Genomic DNA, 24,748 nt, shown 5'->3' on the forward strand with positions numbered 1-24,748 from the left:
ATCTTGCACTGTGCAAGATGCCCCCATAATGAACAACCGTGCTGCACCCCACGTAACTTTCGAACGCTTTCCTGGGCGTTCCTTTGGATGAAAAATCTGTTGATAATTATCTGAACCTAAAACTTAACTGCATTTGCTGTATTAACAGCATTTTAAAATAATTGTAATATACACCCATTTTCCGGGTATATAACTATCGTTGTAATTCACAAGGCCATTATATTAATGGTAAAAATCCATTTTAATTAATTACTTTTATTTTTTTTTAATGTTTATTTATTTTGAGAAGGGGGATGGGCAAAGAAGGAGGGAGACCCTGGATCTGAAGTGGGCTCCACAGTGACAGCAGAGAGCCTGATATGGGGCTCAAACTCAGGTCATGACCTGAGCTGAAGTCAGATGCTTAACTGACTGAGCCACCCAGGTGCCCCAATCCATTTTAATTTATTATAAGTTACTTTTATTCCTACTAAAATTGGGACCTTTTATTAATTTTTAAGACATTGTGTGTTTATTTTGGTTATATTATCTATGAATCTTATATCTGGTTCTATTTGAAAAGTTTTGAAGTTGTACCTCCCTGCACACATTCTGTTTTCATTAATAGGGCACCTGTTTGTCTCCTCCAAAGAGCAAGTCCTATGATCTGGTGAGAGAATTTAATTCAGTACTTGTGTCGTAGAAATTCTAAATACTGGGATTTCTAGAAAACTTTTAATTAGAAGTTCCACAACAGACCCTGAAGATACCTGGATTTCTATACTATTTCAACCCCCATCAATCTTATTTATTAGAGATTTTTTTTTCAGATAGACTAAAGAAATATCTATAGTCCACAAAAACAGTTAGCCCAACCATTCAGCTTTTTAGCTTAGCTGTCCTCAGACTTTAGAGCTCATTGAATCCCCTTGGCCAGTTGTAGAAAATGCTGGGTCATGGGTCCCATCATCATAAACTTGCATTGTAAAGATATGTCTTCATATTTCTGATATAGGTAGTTCTTTTTTTTTTTTCATTTTTTTAAAGTTTATTTATTTTTGAGAGAGAGACAGACACAGCATGAGTCGAGGAGGACCAGAGAGAGAGAGAGGGAGACACAGAATCCTAAGAAGGCTCCAGGCTCCAAGCTGTCAGCACAGAGCCCCAATGCAGGGCTCGAACCCATAAACTGCAAGCTCATGACCTAAGCCGAAGTTGCACTCTTAACTGACTGAGCAGCCACCCATCGCCCCAGAAATAGGTAGTTCTTGAGTTGCAAGTTTCAGAAAACTGCTTGAGATCGTATGATTCATACTGGAGTTGAAGAGAAAAACAATCCAGACCTTGATATCTCACCTGTCAAAATACTTTCCTACAGGCCCCACACATATAGTAGACACTGCTGTTCTTGTGGGTAGAATCAACCAATTTTTTAAAGCACATATTTCAGATGTTCTCCCTGGCTAAAAGGGAATTACCCTAGTTTCAGAAAATATATATCAGGATATGAATGTAAATGCAATACAATAAAAAAGATAGTGTTTCTCTGCTACATGATGTACTTCAGTAGGTTACTTAAGTTCAAGGCTATCATACACATCTTAGTTTATGAAATTGGTTAAGAGCAAAACAAATGAAATGAACTTTGGTGCTATTTATTTTAATCCATTAGAAAAGCTGTTCTGAACCTTCTACTTTAAAGGAAATTAATTTGAATATTGACATCTCAGATATTGAATTTCAGACTTAGGTTTGGCAAAGGATGCACCATTGTTCACGTGGCACTTCAGCTGCTACCTTTTGTGGAAAGCTCTATTGAAAACAGTTTAGAAAACCTAACATTAGAAAGGCTGAAAATTAATTAGCTGAAGTTAGTACAGATGTCAGTTCCTAAGTGCACTCGGCAGGGGTCTTCAGAGAAGCAAAGATGCTCTTTCTCTCATATATATTTTCAAGAATTGTTTCACGTGATTATAGGAGCTGGCAAGTCTAAAATCTACATGGCAAGCTGGCAGACTGGAAACTCCAGCAGGAGTTGCTATTTCAATCTTAACTCCAAAGGCAGTCTCCAGGCAGAATTCTTTCTTTTTCAGAAGACCTCAGTCTTTTCTCTTAAGGCCTTCAACTGGTTGGATGAGGCCCACATACATTGTGGAGGGTAATCTGCTTTGCTGAAAGTCTATTGATTTAAATATTCATAACATCTAAAAAAAAAAAAAAAAAACAAACTTCTGAGGCCCCTGGGTAGCTCAGTCGGTTAAGCATCTGACTTCGGCTTAGGTCATGATCTCACAGTTTGTGGGTTTGAGCCTTGTATAAGGCTTTGTGCTATCAGCTCAAAGCCTGGAGCCTACTTCAGATTCTGTGTCTCCCTCTGTCTCTGCCCCTCCCCACCCATGCTCTCTCTCTCTCTCTCTCTTTCTCAAAAAAAAAAAAAAAAATGCCCCTCCCCACCCATGTTCTGTCTCTCTCTCTCTCTCTCTCTTTCTCAAAAAAAAAAAGTGAAAAAATTTTAATAAAAAAATTTAAAAATACAATAAAAAAATACCTTCCCAGCAACATCTAGACTGGTGCTTGACTAAACAACTGGGCACCAGAAGGTAGCCAAGTTGACCAATAAAATTTAGCACCACAGTAAGCTAGATAATGAAGAACCAAATGGATCACGATGGAAACCTTAAACTTGAAATAATGGTGTCATCTTTGAAAGCTATGCCACAGCATTACCTAAACCAAGTGTTTTTTTCCTCCTCTACACTACTGTAACGTTGGGAAATGCCTGTTTTAGGAGAAATCTTAACTATTTTCCATGTCAAAAATTAATTAATAGGTTGTATTTGTAAAATGACGGGGAAAGGTTTAAAACTCTAGGAAGCTTAAAATCAGAAGGATTTTTCTGCATTCCTAGCCTCCATTTTAGTACGAGGGGATTAAGAGTTTTATCTAATGGTCCAACTCTGTGAAAAGCTCCAATCTCTTCCCCCTCTTTAGTGATAAGACCCCCAGCATTGTTTGTGCTGGTGATAACTAACCATGATGTCATCCAGTTAAAGCTTTCTTTTTTCTTTTCTCTTTGTAACATATAAGATTATAATTGAGTTCTTCTCATCCTCATCTTATAATGATAGAACCAAATTTCTAGCCATCAAGGCAGCCACTGCTTTCTGTATCCTCTAGCTTTATGACTCTAACTCTGAACCAAAACATCACTTTTCTAGCTACAGGGTTAGAGAAGGAAATATGTCATTTATTCAAAATAAATAAGCAAATAACTCCATATTGGCCTTTCTACCTGGATTGGAATGAGCCCATGTACACATCTCTTCTTTGGGGAAGACCTTAGGAGATACTAAATTCTAGCTTTCCATCGATCCGTCCCCAGAATATTTGGATGTCCTAGAATTCCCTTTTTGTTCCCTCACCCATTTAGCTGTGACCTTTGAGTGACTTCCCAGAAAGGCAGGAAGGCTTCATTTTGGTCAAGGCTAATGTTTCAATCATTTCTCCATTGCTCTCTTCTTTTAACAAATGCTAGTCACGCTTGAGTTGGGTTCTTTGAAGCTAAAGGCCAATATTTCAACCCTGTTCCAGAAGGACTCTCTTTCCCCAGGCCCTGAGACATAAGCTCCTCACCTCTTTGTCTCTGCCCCTTCCCCAGTGCCTCAGGAAGGCCTGCTGTTTGTTTTCTCACCTCCACCTGCCAATCAGCAGTGTGAGGAGGGGATGTCTGATGAGGTCCCCACTGACACCATTTTGCTGCCAGTCACAAACAAACACATTCCTTCTTGAGGAAACGACCTGCGGCTTTGCTTTCACCACCCCAGCTTGCAGAAAGAAATCCAAGGCTAAAAGTGTTAGATTTGTGTCAAAGGCATTATTTATGCTCATTAGACGTAGTGTGAAAACACAATGGCTTGTACACATGCTGGGGCATTTTGTTATCCCACTTGCCACTTCATTGCTATCTGGTTAACTGCTACTCCAACACGTACATAGTAATTGATTATTAAAAATATATAATTATGTCTAATTTTCTAATTCATGGAAAGATACAGACTTTGGTTTTACATATTTATGTGGCTGCATGTGCTTTTTTCAGAAAATGGGCTGGGAGATAATGAGTCTACTAAAAACTAATTTATTAAACCAAATTAAAACTTAATATATTTTACTGAGAAATGGCATGCATGTTTTTGGTGTCTAAGGTTAATTTTCTAAGAAAGCAGAAGAAAGATTCACAAATGTGCGAGAGTGCAGAACCACATTGATTTTTTTTTCATTCAATAGCAATCATTGAATTAAATTGCTTCTTTATTCCGATATGTTTATTGAGAGCCAACTAATTTCCATGCACTGTGGTAGGCTTTATACATAGTGGGAAGCAAGCAGACAAAGTTGTAATCATCACAGAACTTCAATTATCATGTGTGGGGTGGGTGGGGCCAGAAATATTGAACAAACGAACCCCCCCAAAAGTATATACGCATTAAGACTTTCAGAAAATAATAAAGAAGACTATGAAGGAGAAGATAAAGGTTGTATGAGAGGAAATGAAGAGGTTATTGTCATATCTGTGAGTATGCCAGGCACTAAGACACTAGAATAATAGAGGTGTCATTCAAGACTGAGACACTAGGTTTTCAGTCCAGTTGGGGCAACGACAGATAAACTAATGGGTAAGAATCCAGTTTGGTGTGTTCTGGGATAACCCTCATGAGTGAGGTCTTCTGGGGGCCCTAAGAAACCTAAGTCTTCTTGGAAGACTCAGAGAAGCCTCTAGAAGGAGGTAGCATATCACCTTGAAAGAACTTAGTTATTTCACTAATGACCACATAACACTAAGCACTTTTTCCTGGGGTATAAATGACTTCTTGACACAAGCTGTGAAAGGGAATAAAGAGCACACATGGGTCTCAGTTGAGGGGAGAGAACTGGATGAAAGAATTAAAAGAGTGTCTGAATATAGAAGTGAAGGTTTTTTGTTTCATTGTTTGGCCTAGAGTTTGTACAGTTGAATGTTTCCTTGACTTTATGGGAGAAGGGTAATTATATTCGAAAAGGGCCATTTACCTAAGGTGTAAATCAAGGGGAAACAAATCTCTTTCTCTACAGCCACTGTTAGTGCACTTCGGGCCTTCTGATCTACACACGGCAGCTCCATCTGTCTTTGTACCTGCTGTTCATTCTTCTTCGTACTGCAACCTCCTGCCTTTTCTCTACTTGGCATTGGTAACTTCTACCTGAACTTTGGGAATGTCCTTAAATGGCCCTCCCCTAGAGCCGTCCTTCCCGATTCTTCCAGATAGAGTTAACTTCTCCCTCAAGCAAGGGCTCTCACAATTTCTTCTATGTAATTCTTTTTCCTATTTTTTTGCCACATTATGTTTGTTTATTTATCTGTTTCCACCAGTAAATTGATGAGATCTCTTAAGAAAATATGTTTTACTGACTCTTACTTGCTCATTAGCTATTGCAGAGTCTAGGATCCAGCAGATGCTTAATAAGTATTTGCTGAATTAAAGGATGAATGGATAAGTAAATGAATGAATCATCAGTGGACTCATGGCCTTCTGAGAACACTCACAATATCTAACCTAACCCATCTCTCAAAGGTGACAGTAGTTTGAAGGCAGATTCTTTAATAGAATGGCACCAGGATTGCCCTAACCCAATCTTCTGTAGGTGCTTTAGTTGCATTGATGCATAATATACAACTCCATAACTGAGGCTTAAAACAATAATAGCAGTTCATTATGTTGCAGTTTCTGTGAGTCAGGATTTTATGAGTCACTCAGTTGGACAATTCCAGCTCAAGTTTCTCATGAGATTATAGTTACATGTTGACTGGGGCTGCTATAATCTGAAGGTTTGACTGTGGCAAGAGAATACATTCCCCAGGTGGTTCACTCAGGTTGCTGGCAGGTTGGTTCCTCCTCATTTGGGCCTCTTCCTGGGACTTCTTCAATATCTTAACGACAAGGTAGTGGATTTCCTCAGAGTAAGCAATCCAGCAGACCAAAGTGGAAACTCCAATGCCTTCTATAACCTAGTCTTATAAGTCACACACTTTTGCCATATTCCACGGGGTAAAAAAGCTAGCTGTGATTCAGTGTGGGAGGAAACAACACAAAGGAGACAATACAAGGAGCTGAGGGCCGATGGGGCCGTATTGGAAAACCTGTTACCACATCTGGCTATGTGAACTCTCTCTCTATTCTTCGAGAGGAATCAGAGTCTCCTTTACTAGGCTTTCCCCGAGGGGTATTTTGGAAGGTCATGAAGAGAAGGTTAAACCCACGGGGAAGCACACGTGAACCACATATGAATTGTTGACAGGCAAAGAGTCCTTGACTTATCTTCAACCTTTCACCTATGGTCCCCCATGACCTTTGGTAACATAAATAAATTTCCACAACATCCCTCTTTTGTGGGTGTTATTTTCCTTATTACAGATGATAAGTTAGGGTCAAAACACAGGGGAATTGCCCAAGGGTACGCCATATGTCACTGTCAGAATAGGGATTACAACTCAAGGTATCTGAATCCCATGCTTATATTTAGACTGGACTACCTCTGGTGCATAATGAATTGTGGCATAAGCTAACTTCTCTGAATTTCTTTTAGTCTACCTAACCCTTACTGAATTCATCCCTTTACCACCACCCCTAATCCATACACATATTTTAAACATAGCACACACACATACAGCCATACTTACCACACACACACACACACACACACACACACACCTTACTCTTTCCCCGTGTCTTCTGAAAGCCCAAACATGACAGCCTCTCTCTTGTGCCAACAGGGGGCCTCCAGGGGGTACTTTTAGAGTAAAAGCTGAGGCTTCCATGTTCAAAATGAGAAAGCTATAATTTTCATATTGTATCTCCTTGCCAATTGTAAATCAGTCATTTTAAGGATGCTTCCTATTCTTGTTTCCCTTCAGGCAGCTCTTATTCCTCTCCGGAAAAAGAAAAGATTTGCTTTATAGCTAACTGCAGGACTGAAATGACATATAAAATAGTAACAGCAGGGAACAAATGTGTCCCTAAAGTGGCAATATGGTGCCTTTTTGTGTGTTTTAAAGCTTTGGAGTGAGAGGCAATTTTTCTTTTCAGCCTTCTATTTGAATAGGTGTTGAAAATTTAGAAAACAATATTAGGTGTGTTCAGTAATGGAGCCTGACCTGAGTTGTTCTGTACTATCAGTGGTAGGGATATATATTTTTTTAATATATTCTAGTGTTACTCTGGCCAGCTGCTCTGATGATATTTGCAGGGCAAAGCTATCAAGCTAATAACAAAGATTGTTCCATTATTAGGTGGGAGTTTTTTGTTTATTATGTAATACTTTTCCCACCGAAATCACTGGTGTTCTATATCATTAATTGAAAAACTACAGAATAAAACCCTATTTTATTCCCTCCTTCATCTTTTCTCTTCCTTCCTTTCAATGTAAGAAATAGGCATTCTGACTGCCAAAGCTGTTTTCATTTTTTTTCTTTTTCTTTTTTGTCAAATAGGACAATTCAAACATTTCTTTTGAAACAAAGAGCCCAAAAGCCAAAGTAATGTCTATATTTCTCCAAACTCCCTGTAGTATCAATAAATCCAAGGGGCTGACAGCACAGGGAAAGTTCTACACTGAGAAAAAGAGCAAATTGGATCAACAGTGTTGTTCATTATCCTCCATATTAGAAAACAATGCTGCTGAAGGTTATTTCCTGGAGGGAAGACCCCTGTGTGACCTGCCTTCCTCACCACACTGCCTGTGCAAGGTCCCCTCAGCCGAGACTTGCCAGCATCATTTCAAACAAAGGAAGAACAGCCTGTTCTTTTTTTCTTTTTTTCTGTGTCCCTTTTCCTTTCCTCATTTTACACTGCTAAGCCGGGGTCTTCATGTATCCCTTTCAACATTCATCACATGTAAGATTATGGAACGATTTACTCCCAGAAGGTCCCCATTTTGTGGTAATTGTTGGAAGATGAGGGATGGCCGCACACTGAGCTGTGCTCCTTCCACGCACATGAGGCAGGAGAATTTCCCACAGTGCCCGGCAGCGTGGCCATTATCTTCACTCCCAGCTGACTCTTCGTTTGCCACTGGCAACCTAGGCAACCTTGGGTTGCTCTGCCTCAGGTTCTCATCTGGAAGATGGTTTGCCAGTTCCTTTCCATTTCTAATAGCTTTTCTCACTCTAGAAAACCAAGCCCAATGGGTAGCATTTTCAGATTGTGAGCTTGAAGATTGGAGCCTCCTGGGATTGGTGACAACACATATGCACGATGGGAGTGGGATGGGAAAAGAGGCAAAATGAAGCTTTACAACTGGCCTGTGCTGTAGCATAATCATGCACTTTCCTCTTACAGATTCTAAGCCACATGAGAAATAGATAAAGGGGCCAGGAATCAAAATGTCAACCCAATTATTAGCAACATCGGATTGGAAACCTGGTGTGGACCTGAGGATCAACGGGGCTCAGCTGCCCTCCCTGATTGCCTACCCCCAGCTCATAATCTCATGCTTAGCACTTACTATGTGTTCTAAGCCCTTGATATAATTAAAAAACCCACTTCATTCTCACAACAAGCCTTTGAGGTAGATGCTATTAATGATCCCCATTTTACAGGTGAGAACATGGAGCCACAGGTAGGTTGAGTAGGGTGCCCAAGGCCACAAAGCATTTATGTGGCAGAATCAGCATTCACAGCCGGTGCTGCCACAACACTGGTCTTAAGCAGGCAAAGCAGCTGGAGAGGAGAATCAGCTTCCGTACCAAACAGGTCAAAGGATGCTGAGCAGACAGGCGAGCATGTGAGGGTCTGGATGGGGGCCTGTGAAGGTGCCCTGAAGACCTTTCTCTAATCTCACAAATTAGATAAGTTACTCCTCTCTTGAAAGGAATGAGTAAGCCGGTGGGAATGTTCTTCTAAGAGGACAGCTGTTTTTATTTTATGTGCCGAGGCAGGAATACAGGGAGAGAGGGAAGAAACAGTTTACTCCTCAGGGACAGCACCACTTCAGAATGATAAGAAAAGCCAGTGCTGGGGTGCTTGGCTGGCTCAGTTGACGGAGCATGTGACTCTGGATCTTGGGGTTGTGAGTTCGAGCCCCACGTTGGGTGTAGTGATTACTTTACAAAATAAAATTTTTAAAAAGAAAAAGAAAAGCTAGTGCTACATTCTACACTAGAGGCCAAGAGTTAACCATCTGATTGCCTGTGGGGGAAGTCCAGCCCCAGAATGGTGGCAAGCAGGACAGGCTACATGATCTCCGGGGCCCAAAATAAAATGAAAGTGCAGGACCCCTTGTTTAAAATTACGAAGAATTTCAAGATGGTGACAACAGAACATTAAGACAAGTGAAGGGTCATTGTAAGCACAGGGTGTGGTGTGGCTGCACAGATCACACGCTCAGGAAGCCAGCCTTCATGGTAAGCCTAGAACTCTGGGATCTAGGCCATGATGAAAGTGGAGATTTCTCCTGGAACCAAGGACAACAAGATCATTACACCGCTTTGATTAATGAGAAGCAGTAGCAAAGCTTACAGCTGCATAGCAGACTCACCTGAGGAGCTCTTAAAAAATACTGATGCCGTGTGAACCCCACAGCATGGCAACTGAACAAGTTGGGCCTAGGATCTGGGGAACTGGTGCTTTTAAAAAGCTCCCCATAGAAAAAATAGTTTCAAACAGAGAGGGTGGCAAACCATAAGAGACTCTTAAATACAGAGAGGTGGGCAGGGGAGAGGGGAAAATGGGTGATGAGCATTGAGGGGGGCAGTTGTTGGGATGAGCACTGGTGTTGTATGTAAGTGATAAATCATGGGGATCTACTTCCAAAGCACTGTATGTTACCTAACTTGACAATAAATTATATTTAAAAAATAATACTAAGCAACTAAAAAATGAAAAGCTCCCCATGAGGGTCCAATGTGCAGCACAGTCAGAAAGAGTGGTTTATTTCATTTCTAACCAGCTCAAGGGTCCTCAGGAAGACATCTTGAGCTGTGGTTCTAGAGTTTTCCTTTTTGAGATCCTCAGGTCCGAGGTACTGCAAAGGAAGTGCCTACATCTGGGCCTGGCAGATTACAAATGAGCAGAGAGTGTTGCAAATAAGGAAAACGGATCCTCGGCATTTGTCTCCGTAGGCAGCAGGGAGCATTGGAGACCATGGAAAAGTCTGGAGCCCAGGCGGTATCTAAAGAGGGTGACAGCTTCTCAGTCCTTGAGCCGTTGTTGTCGTGAGGTAAGTGTTCCTGAGTGGCCAGATCTTGTTATTCATCAAGAGAAGGCGGCCATCCAGATTGCTAAAGGAAGTATCTCAATTTTTACATGTGCTGACAAATTCAAATGAAAAACAGAACAAGAGTAACAAAAAAGGTAGGGTCGTCTGATTCTGGCCCCACAAAATAGTGGAGGTGGCTCACAGACTGTCCGCAGCTGAACTAAACAGCCAGAGAATCAGGGACTCATAGCCATTTGAACTGGAAAGCACTCATTTCGTGGATGAGGACACCAGGACTCGGAGAAAGGGAGGGGACCCAACCAGCCACACCGTGAGCGCACAGGGACGCCAGGTGCACAACACGGGGTTCTTGATCTGACTCCTCTATTCTTTCTCCCACCTTGCATTGTATTTGGAGAAGAAAGGCAGGCAGATGCAAACTTCAGTGATTCCTCAACAGAGCATTTGAACAGGATTAACCAAAGTTTGTCTCACATTAAATTCATTGTTCTCCTGATCACTTAAGTGACTGGACTTGATTTGAATTAATGCAGATCTCATATTGTTTGCTGTGTTATTTACAGTAGTGTCCATAGCACGTATAGCAGATGCCCGTCTCACGGCAGACGCTCTGTAAATACTTGTTGCATGAACGAGTGAATGAATACATTAGTGAATGTCACAAAGGTACAGAGTCTGTGGGTATTTGTGGTCCTTATTCTTTTTTTATTTTTTTTTTAACTCAGGCATTCCCTAATAATCATAATTATATTGTTAGGTTACATTTTAAGCCACTAAATCAATGTTGTTCTTCCTGAATTGAGAGGAATCACTCTTTGCAGAAATAGAAATAGAGCTCTAACCTAAAAGTAGCCAATCAACTCTCTTTTTCTTAAAAGTTTCTCTTTTTTCTTAAAAGTTTTCAGTGCCAAACAATGTGGCAACAGAAAGGCTGCCTGGCTGAGATTGGGTATCCTGACTTCCAGACTTTTTTTTCTCTGACCCTCAAAACCAGGGTAATTCCTGGAGACTATCAAATAGATGCTACCCTGACTTCTCCGTTCTGCCTCAGTGTTCATTTTGCTTCACATGTTCAGGACGTTTAAACTGACATGCTAAAAAGAAATCAGATTTCAGAGTTGATTGGCATCGAGTGAGGGCACAGGTTTTTCTAATGTGTTATTTACTTGCGCAGGTAAAAGTAATAATAAACTTTGCAGTGCAATCGAGTGTTTTCCAAAATATTTTGCATTAGATGGGATATGAGCCTCTGGACAGCTTTGTGAGGTCAGGATTCAGCAGGTAGCATTATTCCAGTTTCTCAGAGAGGAGACCTGAGGCTCTAAGGATTCTCAACTGACCGAGGGTCATAATGCTGAAAAGTAGTTTTGTTGATTCTTGAAGTCCAGGCTGTGCAATTCAAAGAGAATTACTCTAAACACCAGGTTACGAGGGAGAAGGAATCCGTATGCACCCTGTACCCAGATGGGTTTGTGGAGCCCTGGAAGGAGTTCCCCAAGTAAGGCAGGACCAGTGCGCATGGTCTTTCAGGGACACGGCGTAGGTGGAACATACGTGCCAGGAATGGTTTGTGTTAGGAGGAAGGGGCTTGCCTGCCGAGGTCTTTCCTCCCCCTGGACTCTGGGATTCTCTGGAGGGACTGTGCTAACAGAAGGGAAACGTGATAGCCAGGAGAGCTGGCTTGCGGGAGGTCTTGGGGAACGAAGACGGTGTGAGGGAAATCCGGGCTGCACAGTTCATAGCTAATACAAAAGGAACTTATGAAAGCGGAATATTAAAACAAACAAGTGAGTTAAAAATAACAAACTTTTACTGACTTGCCCTGACTTCCCTGGCCTGCTTAGGCACAGAGCTTCTTTGAATTATTTTGTTAGCTCTGGAATAGTCAAATATTGACCTCCAAAAATAGCAACTGCATAGTTTCCCCCCTAATATTTTTAGCATGCTATGAATTTCATTATAGGGAGCTGAAGTCGGGTTTTGTGTGTGTGTGTGTGTGTGTGTGTGTGTGTGTGTGTGTGTTTGTGGTTGTTTTCTTTTTGATCCACTCTCTTGGGAAAAGAAGGGAAGGGATTTATATGTCTTTGAGGGGACCCACGAGGCGGTGACTGGGGGTGTGGCCAGTGAGGAGCCAGCACCCTTTTCCCTGTAGGTAAGAGCCTGGGAAAGGAAGCCCTTTTCATAGGAATTGAAAACTTCTTTACTGTGCTCTGCATTCCCCCTCCGAGTAAATAAACACACTGTCTGCTTGGAGGCCTCTCTGGGAGGCCTCAACAGTGTTCACGGGAACAGTAAGTACAGCGTGCGTGGAGCCCATCCACAGCGCCACGCACTCCACTAGGAATGTTATGTTCCTTATCTCATCGGGTTGCTTCCGAAAACCCATAACATGGTTATTATCCCCATTGTACAGACAAGGCAGGCCCCGAGGGGTTTTGCAACTTGCCCAGGGTCACACAGGAAGCGCGGCGTCTGACTGAATCCAGATGCCTGCCCTTCACTCTTCTACTCTGCAGACATCCAAAGGCAGCATTCACTCCAACACTAACTGAGCCCCTCTGTGGACCAAACGCTGCGTTAGGTGCTAGGATGAGGCTGTTGTATTGATTTCATCCACCGGACGTTGGGTTTTTATCCCGTTGGTCAGGTAGTAAATGTTCCGTAGCTGGTGGATATATTCTGCCGTGTGCTTTTTCCTAAAGGCATTCCACAGCAGATGAACTCGGCTTTTCAACCCACAGGGAGACAGTGGTTAGGAAGCAAGACTTGTAAGGAAATGGAAAATATGAGAGAAGCAGGTCAGAGACGTATTTTCTTGGGGTCCCCTTGAGACTGCTACTTTTCCTGGGGTGGGGAGGTTTGAAGAGACCCCCCCCCAACCCCGACCACCCTCCCATCAGAGGATGTTGAAGGGGGGGGGGGGTCAGATGGGTGGGGCATGTGCAAATCATTAAGACCTTAGGCATGACACCTGAAGCCTTTTCCAGAGTCGGATGTGGATTGAGAAGTTAGCGGGGCTTTTTACTAATTGAGCCATTTAATCCCCGGTGAAGTTCAAGGTCAGTGTCACTTTTGGACTTATGAGTGTCATAAGGCTGGTTGCCTTTTGATGATAATGATAATGAGTCAACATTAGATCCACATTCCATTGCCGAATCTCTGGTAGTCATAATACCAGCCAGCCTTTACTGATTATGCACTCCTGTCCAAGTCCTTTAGTTATATGTCCCCATACCCCTGCCTGAAAAGAGGTGTCACTGTCCCTTTTTTAACCTGAAAAAATAAAATCACAGAGATTTAGGAAAATCAAATGGTTTGCTCATGGGGCAAGGTCAGCCCCATGTCTTCCTGGCTCTCATGCCTGTGCTTTTAGCCCTACGAGGCCTCTGTCAAGACCAGAGGGGGCAGAAACCACAAAACGTACATCTTGCTCTTGAGAAGTTCATGAAAGCATCAGGACAGAGACACAGAGCTGAGTACAGGAGTGCTGGCTCTGGACTGTGACTTGTCAGGTGGCAGAGTTGGCCCAGTTACTTAGCTTTCCTGGCTCAGCCTCCACATCTGTAAAATGGACATCATAAAACTACCAACTTGCCAGGGGAGTCCCGAGTACTAAAGTAAAAATGCCTTCCAGGATTCTACTGCATAAGAGGAGACACCAAGAAGGCACTCTTCTGCTCCTGACCATCTCCCCTTAACACTTGGCACATCCAGCCATGCTGGCCCTCCTGTTCCTTGAAGGAGCCCTGCTCCCTCTCACCTCAGGGCCTTTGCGTGGAGGATTTCATCTGCCTGTGATGCTCTTTCCCTTTCTCTCAAATAGTGTTTTTTCAAAAAAAAAAACAAAACCTTCCTTTCCTGATCTCCAGGTTAGATAAATTCCCTTTCTCCTTATAATTTTTCTTCATAGCTTTTATCATAGTTTTCATACATTTGCAAGATGACTTAATGCATATCTTTTCCCAACCAGATTGGGACTTTTCCCAGCCAGACTGGGACTTTTCCCAGCTAGACTAAATTTATAATGGCTGAGCTTCTGTTTTTTCATGACTGCATCCATAACATGTAACACTACATGGCAGTGTTAGATATGTGTTTGTTGAATGAATGAATGAATGAATGAATGAATATAAAACACTACCTCTGGAGGCCCCTCTCCCCCACTCACACATGCAGTCTCTCTCTCTCTCTCTCAAATAAAATAACAAAATAAAAAACACCGTATCTGATACATAGAAAGAATTCAATAAATTAAAGTACCATTACTATTATTATACAAAGTACCAAGAATCAACTCAAGAGTTATAAGTCACCAGTTGGCAATACAAGTGATAGCATAAGGCAGTGTATCAGTTATCTATTGCTGCAGTAATGGTGAGTAACGAACAATTATAAGATGCAATGGCTCCAAACCATATGCTTTTCTTTAAAGTCTGTGTTTCTTCTGGTCACACCAAATATAACCATGGCTTGTGGTGGTGTCGATCTTGGCTGAGCTCTCCCACATGTAGGGGAGTTGGCTCTCAGGGGCGGCACGGCTAAGACCACTGAGCAGCCTGACTCGGTTCAGGTTCAGGTTCAGTGTTCATCCTCCAGCTTGCTGCCCTGCATGTGTTCTCGTGGTGAAACCAAACTGTCCTGTGGTCTAGCTCTGGAACACATTGCATTGACCTTAGAGAAAGGCTGGTGCAAAGGAAGAGGAGGAAATCTGATTGTAAACAGTAGCTTTCTTCCTTTGTATTTGTGTTTTAGGCCTGTTTTCCTGCAGCTGCTGATTGTAAACTACGGATGATAAATGGCAGTAGGTTCTGACACACTAGAGAGGTGAAGACTTATTTTCTGATTTTCCTGGTAGTATTTTCCAACTGGACAGCACCCCCCCCCCCAACCAACACCCTTTTTTTAAGCTTACTTATTTAAATCATCTCCACACCCAGTTTGGGGCTCGACCCCAATATCAAGAGTTACGTGCTCCTCTGACTGAGCTGGCCCCTCTGCAAAGCACCTTTTGAATTGACTGGGGGCTACTGAGCTGGAGAACAGAAACCGATCTTTTCAAGCATCTCACACAGTCTGAGATACGATGGATACTTGGGTTTTAATGAAAACACTGAGGATCAAATTGTCAGGCCTGTGTCAATGGGCAGTGGCCTCTTGGAGCCTATACTCAAGTTTGCCTTCTGTGTTGCCTTTGAGAGATCATAAGCTCTTTGCGATAGCTTCTTGTTGATTCGCTTTTATTTTATTTCTGTCTTTCTTTCTGCCTACACTCCCTTCATCCCTGTTTTGTTTTTTTTTTCTCTTTCCTTCTTCAAATAACCATTCCTTGGGCAATAGTTAAGAAGTTTCTGTTTTTATTTATTGCTCAGAATGTGGTTACTTGTCCCTCTCCTCTCTGCACAAATAGTTTCTCTCCCACAGCATTCCTTAATGAATTCTCATGTACTGGAAACATTTACTCCATAGCTTTGGACATTTTTCACTAAGGCAAGGTGGAAAATCATAGACCCTTGTTATCAGTTAATGACCCAGAGCTGGTTATTATGGGAATAAGTATTAAATAGAGCAATCTGCTGTAGTTCCCTTTGCAACTCTACTCCCATATTTAAATGTCCGAGAGATTCTTACTACCAAAAACTATAACGGAGTTTATAAAATATCAGACTTCAAAGAACTCGATTTTACAAATGGGGGCAATTGAAGTTCCAAAAGATAGTATTTAAAAGTGAATGAAAGATTTATATAACTTGTGAACGTGTTTTAGTTTCATACGAGGGAGCCAGGCTCAGCAAATACTTTCATGTTTTTGACACTTCTCCCTGAGGTCAGTCTGTTTCAGGGTCAGCAATGGAAGTAATCAGATTCTTACTTCTCACTCAACCTGGGTAGTGGCTGGTGGTGGCTGAGGCAAGTAACTTCTTATCTCAAACATCCTGGCCACTTCTTTTTCCCACATCAAGCTCTGCCCACTTCCTTGACCAAATATGCAAACACTGATATTTTCAATCCTTGGAGGAGGAAGTAGACAGAGAAGCCCACATTGTATCACAGAAATATCTGAATTGACAGACTCCATGGGAAGAACCTTATACACTCACATGAAAGTAATCTACTTGATACAGAAGTCACTGATTTAAATGTACCTGTTTAAGCTTGCAACAAACCCCTTCCTAACTACACATTTAAAGTTGTGAATACCATTTCTAGATTAGACTTTGCTAAACTCTAAAAACACAGAGTAGAGTCATCTAGAAAGTAGTTTTTAACTGATGCTTTAGGGACTCTGAATCCATTAACTATAAATTTGTTTTCCAGCAACTATCCAAAGCAGTGTTCCCTACAAGGTAAAAGTTACACTTATTTTGAAACTTATAAAAAGGAAGCCACTGCAATGGCATCAATGAATAAAGAGATAACGCTATTGGATAAAGCCAGGCATTTCTAATTTATAAATAACGAGGAGACACCACACCACACACAAGGTTCAGATTAACTTTTTTTATAAGTTCCCAGTCATGTGTTCTCAAAGACCCCATAATACCAAAATGTCATGATCATATTGCATCTTCATTGCACTATTACTATTTTTGTGTTAACATGATTGATAATTGGTATGATGGTAAATGGGCAAAGATTTATTAAATGACCAAATGGCTGAACAACTCAACTGTTACAATCATTGAAATAAGTAACCTGATTATTTACTTAGGAATCAGTCAGCTGAACATATCAGACAAATAACCCTCCCCCCCCAGCCCAGGAACACCTATATCAGACATTGAGGAATAGGGAGAATCCTCTGGCAGAGATCCCCAATTTTGTGGGCCGTGACCCATTCCTGGAGCCTCAGTCTATGTAGTTCTTATTCCTCTACACCCAATTTTACTCTTTATTCTACATTCATCCATATTATTCTTTGTAGAACAGAGATGCTTTCCTTGGCTCCTTTCCATAATCATTATCCCTATCCCAGCTTCCTTGGGCCTGCCCCAGGCAGTAATGCACATCATTGTCCGACGCCATCCCAAGGCCGGTCACACACGTAGTTTTTCTCTGTTTTGTGGTTTCTTCCTCTTTTTACTGAGTGACTGGAGGACTGGTGGAGGCCTCAATACCTAGAATAGTCTGTAGCAATGGCAACCAGTCAGGAGCCTAGAACTGAAATGTATGTTCCTCTTTCAGATTCCTTAGCACTGCTAGGAATAGTTATGGGAATAGCCTGAAATCGCTCTCAGAACTTTTTGAAGATACTCTTTCCAATTGCTACCTAATGGAAAATGCTGGGTTTCCTACTCTTTATGACTTAAATGTTTGAGTATACTCTTCTACCTCTACGAGCTGGGCCTCCATCCAATATCCTGTCCTAATTACAGATCAAGGTACCTCTCACTATGGCCATTTGACTATTACTAACAGTCTCTTTCCAGGACTCTTTGTGGATCATGTTAGTAAAGGCCATTAGTTTAGGGAACTGCAGATATTCTTTTTTTAATGTTTATTTTATTTATTTTATTTTATTTTTGAGAGAGAGAGAGACTGAGCGTGAGTGGGGGAGGAACAGAGAGACAGGGAGACACAGAATCCGAAGCAGGCTCCAGGCTCCAAGCTGTCAGCACAGAGCCCGACGCGGGGCTCAAACTCACGAACCGCGAGATCATGGCCTGAGTCGAAGTCGGATGCTTAACCGACTGAGCCCCCAGGCGCCCCAAGAACTGCAGATATTCTTTAAAGTGCTATGATTAATTGGTAAACACACGTGTGTTATTTATTATACCAAACTAACTTTTATCCTTTGAAAGCTAATAAAGTCCCCATGACATAACCTACATAACCTTTATGTCAATAGACATTCCAATAGCATTCAACCTACAATTGAATTCAATTTGGATATTTGCTCCACGTATTAAATTGTGTGTTGCTCTGGTAAATTAGTGAAATCACGATTTTATTATTTTTTAAGTTAGTTCATGAGTATATGGATGTGAAGGAAAAATGAGTGGAAAATATATTATTGTAAAAACCATTCTAGTGAATATCTTTTCTTCTTCTTTTTTATTTTTTTTTGGGGGGGCGGGGTATACTACATGATTATAAAAGAACTGTAGGACCCAAACAAGATCACACGTTACTGCATATGACCTATCAAAATGCGATTTTGAGAAATTAAATTTCTAGGGTCGTAGATTTTGTGTCGGTTGCAAAGCTGGGATCAGACCCTCACAGCTGTTTGGCAATGGTATATATATAAATTTCAAATTTGATTCTCTGGCTAGTCATCTTTGCTGTTTCAGAGACCTCAATCTGATTGTAGAGCTTAATGAGGATATCCTTTGCAGTACATCCTAGAAGAGAGTAAAAGTCAATAGTACTATACTAAAACCCAGAAACAACAGGGAATTCTGGGGCGTGGGTCACACTCATTGTCTGTCAATGCCATCACAGAAATTTAGGACACAGGTAAAATTTCAGATCTCCTGTCTGCTGGTACAACCCTGTGCAATAAATGCATTTGAGAAGGGGGGGGGGGGTGGTGCTTAAAGCACTGCCTTGATTTATTTTCAAAAAAAATAAATTAATAACCCATAACCCCACCCAACAACACTCAATGATTTGGTATGCATATACCTCTATTTTACCCATTTACATAAAGAATCATCCACACATTAAGGTACACCTGCCACCGGCCCATTAGTGAATCATCACTGCATTAAGAAGCTTTCAATACCCAATCTTTCTAATGTCGTTAGACAACCTTGACCTTCGATTTCTTGCAGTGTGAATAATATTGCATCCTATCTACACAGAACAGTGTAATCATCTTTTCTATTCGCGGCACTAAGACAGTCAACAGTATTTGATACAATCAGCATGTGTCTTGATACGGAAGGCACATGGTGACAAGCCTAACTGAATGTAGTTATTCGGCTGTCATGAAATGCACCTTATGGTGATAAACTTCCACCATAAAATTGGAAGACTATCACATAAACATGTTTCACAAAGAAATACACTAGCAGAATTCACTGCCGGGTTATTGTTGGAAAACAGTGTTCTATTTATTGTGCTGCGATTTTTACAGTATGTGTCAGTGTTTGGGTGCTCATTACATTTTACAATGAAGTAATTACTGGGTGGTGATTTCTTTATTCTGGACAACAATTCTATCTAATTAGTGAACAATAAATTGAAGTGGTTAGATTAGCGAAATCTGAATGGACATAGCAAGACAGGCTGATTTTCAATGTGTAGGAAGCATTGTGTTGTTTTAAATTTACACTCTCAAACTACATGCACATTTTTTAACTTCATGGTAAATAATTTTTTCCTATATGCCGGCTCTCCTTTTTACCTCACTCTCTGCTTTTTCTGGTTCCCCCACTCTCTCTCTTTGTCTAATGTCACCACATTATTAATTAATAAAATAACATTAGTGGTTTGATATAGTATCTGAAGTACACCATTGAGGGTAGGGATATAATCATCATATGTATTCACGTAATTCCTAAACTGATAATACACAACTTATTTAAAGACATTTGTCCTTCAATTTTATTGTGACCCTGGGAGTGATACTCATATTCCACAGCCTGCTCTCCAGCTATGAAGGGTAGAAGGAGCTGTTCATGGAATCCGTATGCTAGGAAATCAGCCTCACTGATTTTGCTGAGGAAAGGTCTTACAATTTCACGTTCCCCTCACAGAGCTGGGAACTGCCTGTATTTATCTGATACAGTCTTTATCACATATCATGGATGTCGAAGCTATGTGTTTTGTTGGGTTTATGCCTCGAAAAATAACCACAACCAACTTCGAATTTTATGCACACTAATGACAGATAAATGTTCCTTTTTAAGGAGAAAACTTAAAAGCAGAGAAAACCATAGGCAGATACAAATCAAGACCAGTGGGAATTGGGGCCAACCATTCCCCTGGTGCCGGACCATGCTGCCTGCTGGCGGTGTAACCGGGTCTTCTGAATTCCCAGCAACCCCTCAGATAGTGGCCCAAGATGCTAATGTTCTTTAGGTCTGAGGGAGCAAGGGAAGGGATTTTCAAAACTGCTACTCAGGGAGGAGTAAAGGCTGGAATGGAGGTGAGAGGTAAAAACAATAAGAAAAAGAATAAAGCAGGCAAGTAATAATTGAAAGAAAACCATTGTAGCAATACTAACTCAGACAAAAAACGGATTTTAAAGCAAAACAATTGCTAGGAACAAAAAGGGGACACTAAATCATAATAAAAAGAGCAATGTACTGAAAATGTATTGCAGTCATGTATATGAACCTCACAGCACAAGCTTAACTATATATAAAACAAACACTGACATGGTTATATGGAGAAAATGAAAAGTTACAATCATTGTTGGAGATTTTACCATGTGCCTATTGGAAAGAGGATAGAAAAAAAATTGTAAGAATATAAAAAAAAAACAGGCAATTCAAAAAATCTGGGGAGTTAATTGTTGGGGGCAACCACACTGAGCTTCAGAGTTTGGTTGTCAGAGGAAACTCAGGCCCACTGCTGTTAGACCATCCAATATTTTTTTTTTTAGTTTTTTTTTAACGTTTATTTATTATTGAGAGACAGAGAGACACAGAGCGTGAGCAGGGGAGGGGCGGAGAGAGGGGGAGACACAGAATCCAAAGTAGGCTCCAGGCTCAGTGCTGTCAGCACAGAGCCCAACGCGGGGCTTGAACTCACAACCACGAGATCATGACCTGAGCTGACGTTGATCGCTCAACCAACTGAGCCACCCAGGTGCCCCTAGACCATCCAATCTTTCAAGAGAAATTGGAATCGGGATTTTCAGGTAAAATCTTCTTCTTGAAAGCATGGCAGGTGAAGACTCCAGCATTTTCCGTGACGCAGTGCGGGCGACACACGCCAGGCCCCCAGCTAGGGTCTGTTTCTGAGTGGACTGATGTCTGCCTTCCCTTTCGTACATTTTTTGAGTTTCGAATCTTTGTTTCTCCATGGCTGTGTCTTCAATGGTGTTTGAAGATTAAATGAGAAAAAAAAATTCAATGTAATAATGATCACATTAATTAATGATTTATTTTTACAACTTATTTCACCTAATGCTTTATATGTATTCATACGATAGAAATTTCTGGTAGTCCCAGGGAGAAAAGTATATACCCTCTCTCCCCTACCAGTCCAAGCTCTTCCTAAAACATGAAGGAAATCTTACTCTTTTGTGCTTCTCCAGTGCCTAGCTCATTAGCACAGGGTTGATAAATGAGAAAATAAATAGTTGGAGTGACTACATTTGTAACTCTTTATAATTATTATAATTCCATTGGCAAACATTTATTCAGCACTTACTGTGTGTCTGATACTGCTTGATTTTTACATGTAATTTATTAATTCCCACAACTACTACAGTTATGTCCATCTTACAGATGAGGAAATCTAGTTTGAGAGTAGGAGCAAAGCTAAGTAACTCAGAGGACCTCCCACAGCTTATAAGTGATGAAGCCAGGAAGGGACTGTGTCTCATAAAAGCCTCATAATACATCACGTATTTCACAAAGACCTCTCCAGTTAATGAAAAGGGAAGTTCTGACTGTAGCAAATGTGAAAATTATAATCCCCTCTTTATAATCTCAACTGCTTAACTGATATTTTCAGTTAGCTCCCTTAAAATTTAGCAGATATTTATTAAGCCACAAACTGTAAGTCTGGTCCTGTGGATCCAGCCGTGAACAAGACAGAGAAAATTCCTGCCTTCATGGTGCTCATATTCTAGGGGAGAAAGAATAAGTAAACAGATAGGAATAGTGAATATGAAACAGAGATGAAAATAAATGCAGGGTTAACATAATTTTAAGTACAAGAATAACAGGGTGCTTTTTCAGGTAGGATGGTAAGGAAAATCTTTCCTGGGAATAGCAGGAGAATGAGTTCCAGAGAGAGAGAGAGAAACAGAGAGAAAGAGAGAAGAACAAATACAAAAGTATAAGAAGGAGCGTGCTTATTGGTTCAAGAACCAGGACCAATGGTAGGCAAGGGAAGCCAACAGGGGCCAGATCCTCTAAGAATTTCCAGGCCAGAGAAATGATTGAGAATTGTTATTTCAGTGTGATGGTAAGCCACTGGAGGCTTGAGGGCAGGGGAATGACAAGATGTGATACACGTTTTACAATCATCATTCTGGTCGCTATGTGGAAATATGGAGGATGGGGTTAACATGGAGTTCTTTGCATAGTTTGGGGTCATTTATATGGGCCTGTTTTGTCTTTACCTATCAGTAAATTTGGGGAAAGACTAGAAGCCAGAACACTAATAAGAAGTCTTGGGTAAATCCCTCAAGCTATCTAAACTTCTGACTTTTCATCCGTTATATGGAAATGATATCTGCTCAGCCTCCTCCAAAATATTATTGGATTAAATGAGATAGTGTAAATTTAAGTGGGCATGTATTATACACACGTAAGAAGTAATGCGTATTATTCAGATCATAGTGCTGGTGATTACAATGGCAAAAAAGATAAAAATATGATGTAATGGTAGACTATTTTCGTTTCCACTGTGTACCCAATTTAGGTGAATAGAATGAACTGTGTGCGTTTAGTAGTATTAACTCCTTATTATGGGAGTGGACGTTATACTTCTGGTATCACAGTAACTCACGAGTGCTCTGCTTGGATTTTGTTGACACAGTCCAAGTACAGCTGAAAAAAAAAAAAACTCTTTTAAAAACCTCCGTTTCTAAACTCTGAACACTTAGGAAAATGGTCATCAGGTCAGGGCACCTGGGTGGATCAGTCGCTTAAGCATCTGACCTCGGCTCAGGTCATGATCTCACGGTTCACGAGTTCGAGTCCCATGTCAGGCTCTGTGCTGACAGCTCAGAGCCTGGAGCCTGCTTCAGATTCTATGTCTCCCTCTTTCTCTGCTCTTATCCTGCTCGTGTTCGGTCTCTGTCTCTCAAAAATGAATTAAAATATTTTAAAAATTTTTTAAAAATAGTCATCAGGTCACCTACATTATTTTTCTGACCAGTAGCCAACTGTTTTGTGTTTTTTCTCCAACTGCTTTTTTCCCAGACGTCTTTTATGAATGGTCTTGGCATCAGGTAGATGAGAGCAGCGGCTCTAATGGCTGAATCGATGTCATGGCTGCTGTTTCCATGCGCTGCCAGTTTGCCCCGAGAAGCTGTTTCCTGCCAGAAGCTCAGAACGAGGGTCTGACATCGCGTGCAGAAGCAAGGTGTTATGTCAGAACATGCCCAGAATTTGGAAGTGGACAGGATACACAAGCTCGAACCGCAGTGGGTTTTGCTAGTCTTGTGGCCTTGAACATAATTTTGAAAGTTCTTGAGTCTCAGTTTGCTTATATGTAAAATGGAGACAGCAGTGTTTGCCGCCGTGTTGGCCCAAGCCTTCAGTAAGACCCGTGTACAGAGCACCGGGAAGATAGTGGACTCGCAGCTGATAGCTCCTGCTGCTCTCCTAGGGGCAAACCTATTTCTCATAGTAGTGGGCGAGGGTAAGGATGGGAGGCCACTGTGAACTGGAATTGATTCTGGGTTGGTTTTAGAATTGGCCGAATAAGGTTTGCAAGCCGGCTTCACATTCTCTCTCTGTCTCTCACCGGCCTGTTTGGAATCACATTTCTGCCCCCCTGAAATACCTTAACCTTAGAACCCTTTCAAAGGGTTAAAAATTAAGGCTAGGCAGAGGCGCCTGGTGCCTCAGACAGTCGGGCATCAACTTTGGCTGAGGTCATAATCTCATGGTTCATGAGTTCGAGCCCTGTGTCAGGCTCTGTACTGACAGCTCAGATCCCGGAGCCTGCTTGGGATTCTGTGTCTCCCTCTCTCTCTGCCCCTCCCCCGCTCATGCTCTGTCTCTCTCTCTCTCTCTCTCTCTCTCTCAATAAATAAACATTTAAAAAAATTAAGGCTAGGCAATTATTTCTGGAACAATGTTGAATGAATACATTTTCTCTGAGAGGAGACCTTTATTATTAACTCATAAATATGAATTAACTTTTATAGTGGCAAATTAGGAGCACAGAGAGCAGCCCTTTGAAGACCCAAACTTGTGCCTTGTGAAATCCTGGAATATTGTAATTAAAGTGCCTGCTAGAGGTCATCTCTTATGAAGGACTCCTTAACCTGTGAGGGTGAAAAACATTGAGGCAATCTGTCAAGATCAACATATCTCCCCGGGAAACGGCTCCTTTACACTTCTAAAACTTTATGTATGGTTTCAGGGTGTCTCATGTCCATGTATGAGCCTCATGTTAAAAGCCCACAACTGTTTCAGGATTATTTTTATTTATTTATTTTTTTCCTGATTGGAACAGGAAACTGAGTCCTAGATTCATAGACTCCAGTTGGATCTATAATCGTAGGTTGGATTTCCCAGGAAAGAGACTTTGACGTGAAGCCTAGGAGCAGGATGTTTATCAAGGAATGCTCTTGGGATCAACACCCTAGGTGAAAGGGAGGAAAGAAGCAGAGTTGGGCAAAGGGGGAAGTTAAGAAATAATGAATTCTTAACAAAGG

At 41.3% G+C, this 24,748-nt stretch overlaps 1 long non-coding RNA gene across 1 annotated transcript in view; it reads left to right on the forward strand.

Moving 5' to 3' along the window:
• Positions 1-24,748, forward strand: part of LOC128777333 (uncharacterized) — a 157,352-nt gene that overhangs the window by 1,100 nt on the left and 131,504 nt on the right. The window contains exon 2 of the long non-coding RNA XR_008422609.1: positions 10,136-10,233. This is a non-coding gene — a long non-coding RNA (uncharacterized LOC128777333). The remainder of the gene's footprint in view (positions 1-10,135; positions 10,234-24,748) is intronic.

Source organism: Panthera pardus, unplaced genomic scaffold, assembly GCF_024362965.1.
Source record: "Panthera pardus isolate Hobbes unplaced genomic scaffold, ASM2436296v1 HiC_scaffold_16, whole genome shotgun sequence".
In the NCBI taxonomy this organism is placed as follows: Eukaryota; Metazoa; Chordata; class Mammalia; order Carnivora; family Felidae; genus Panthera; species Panthera pardus.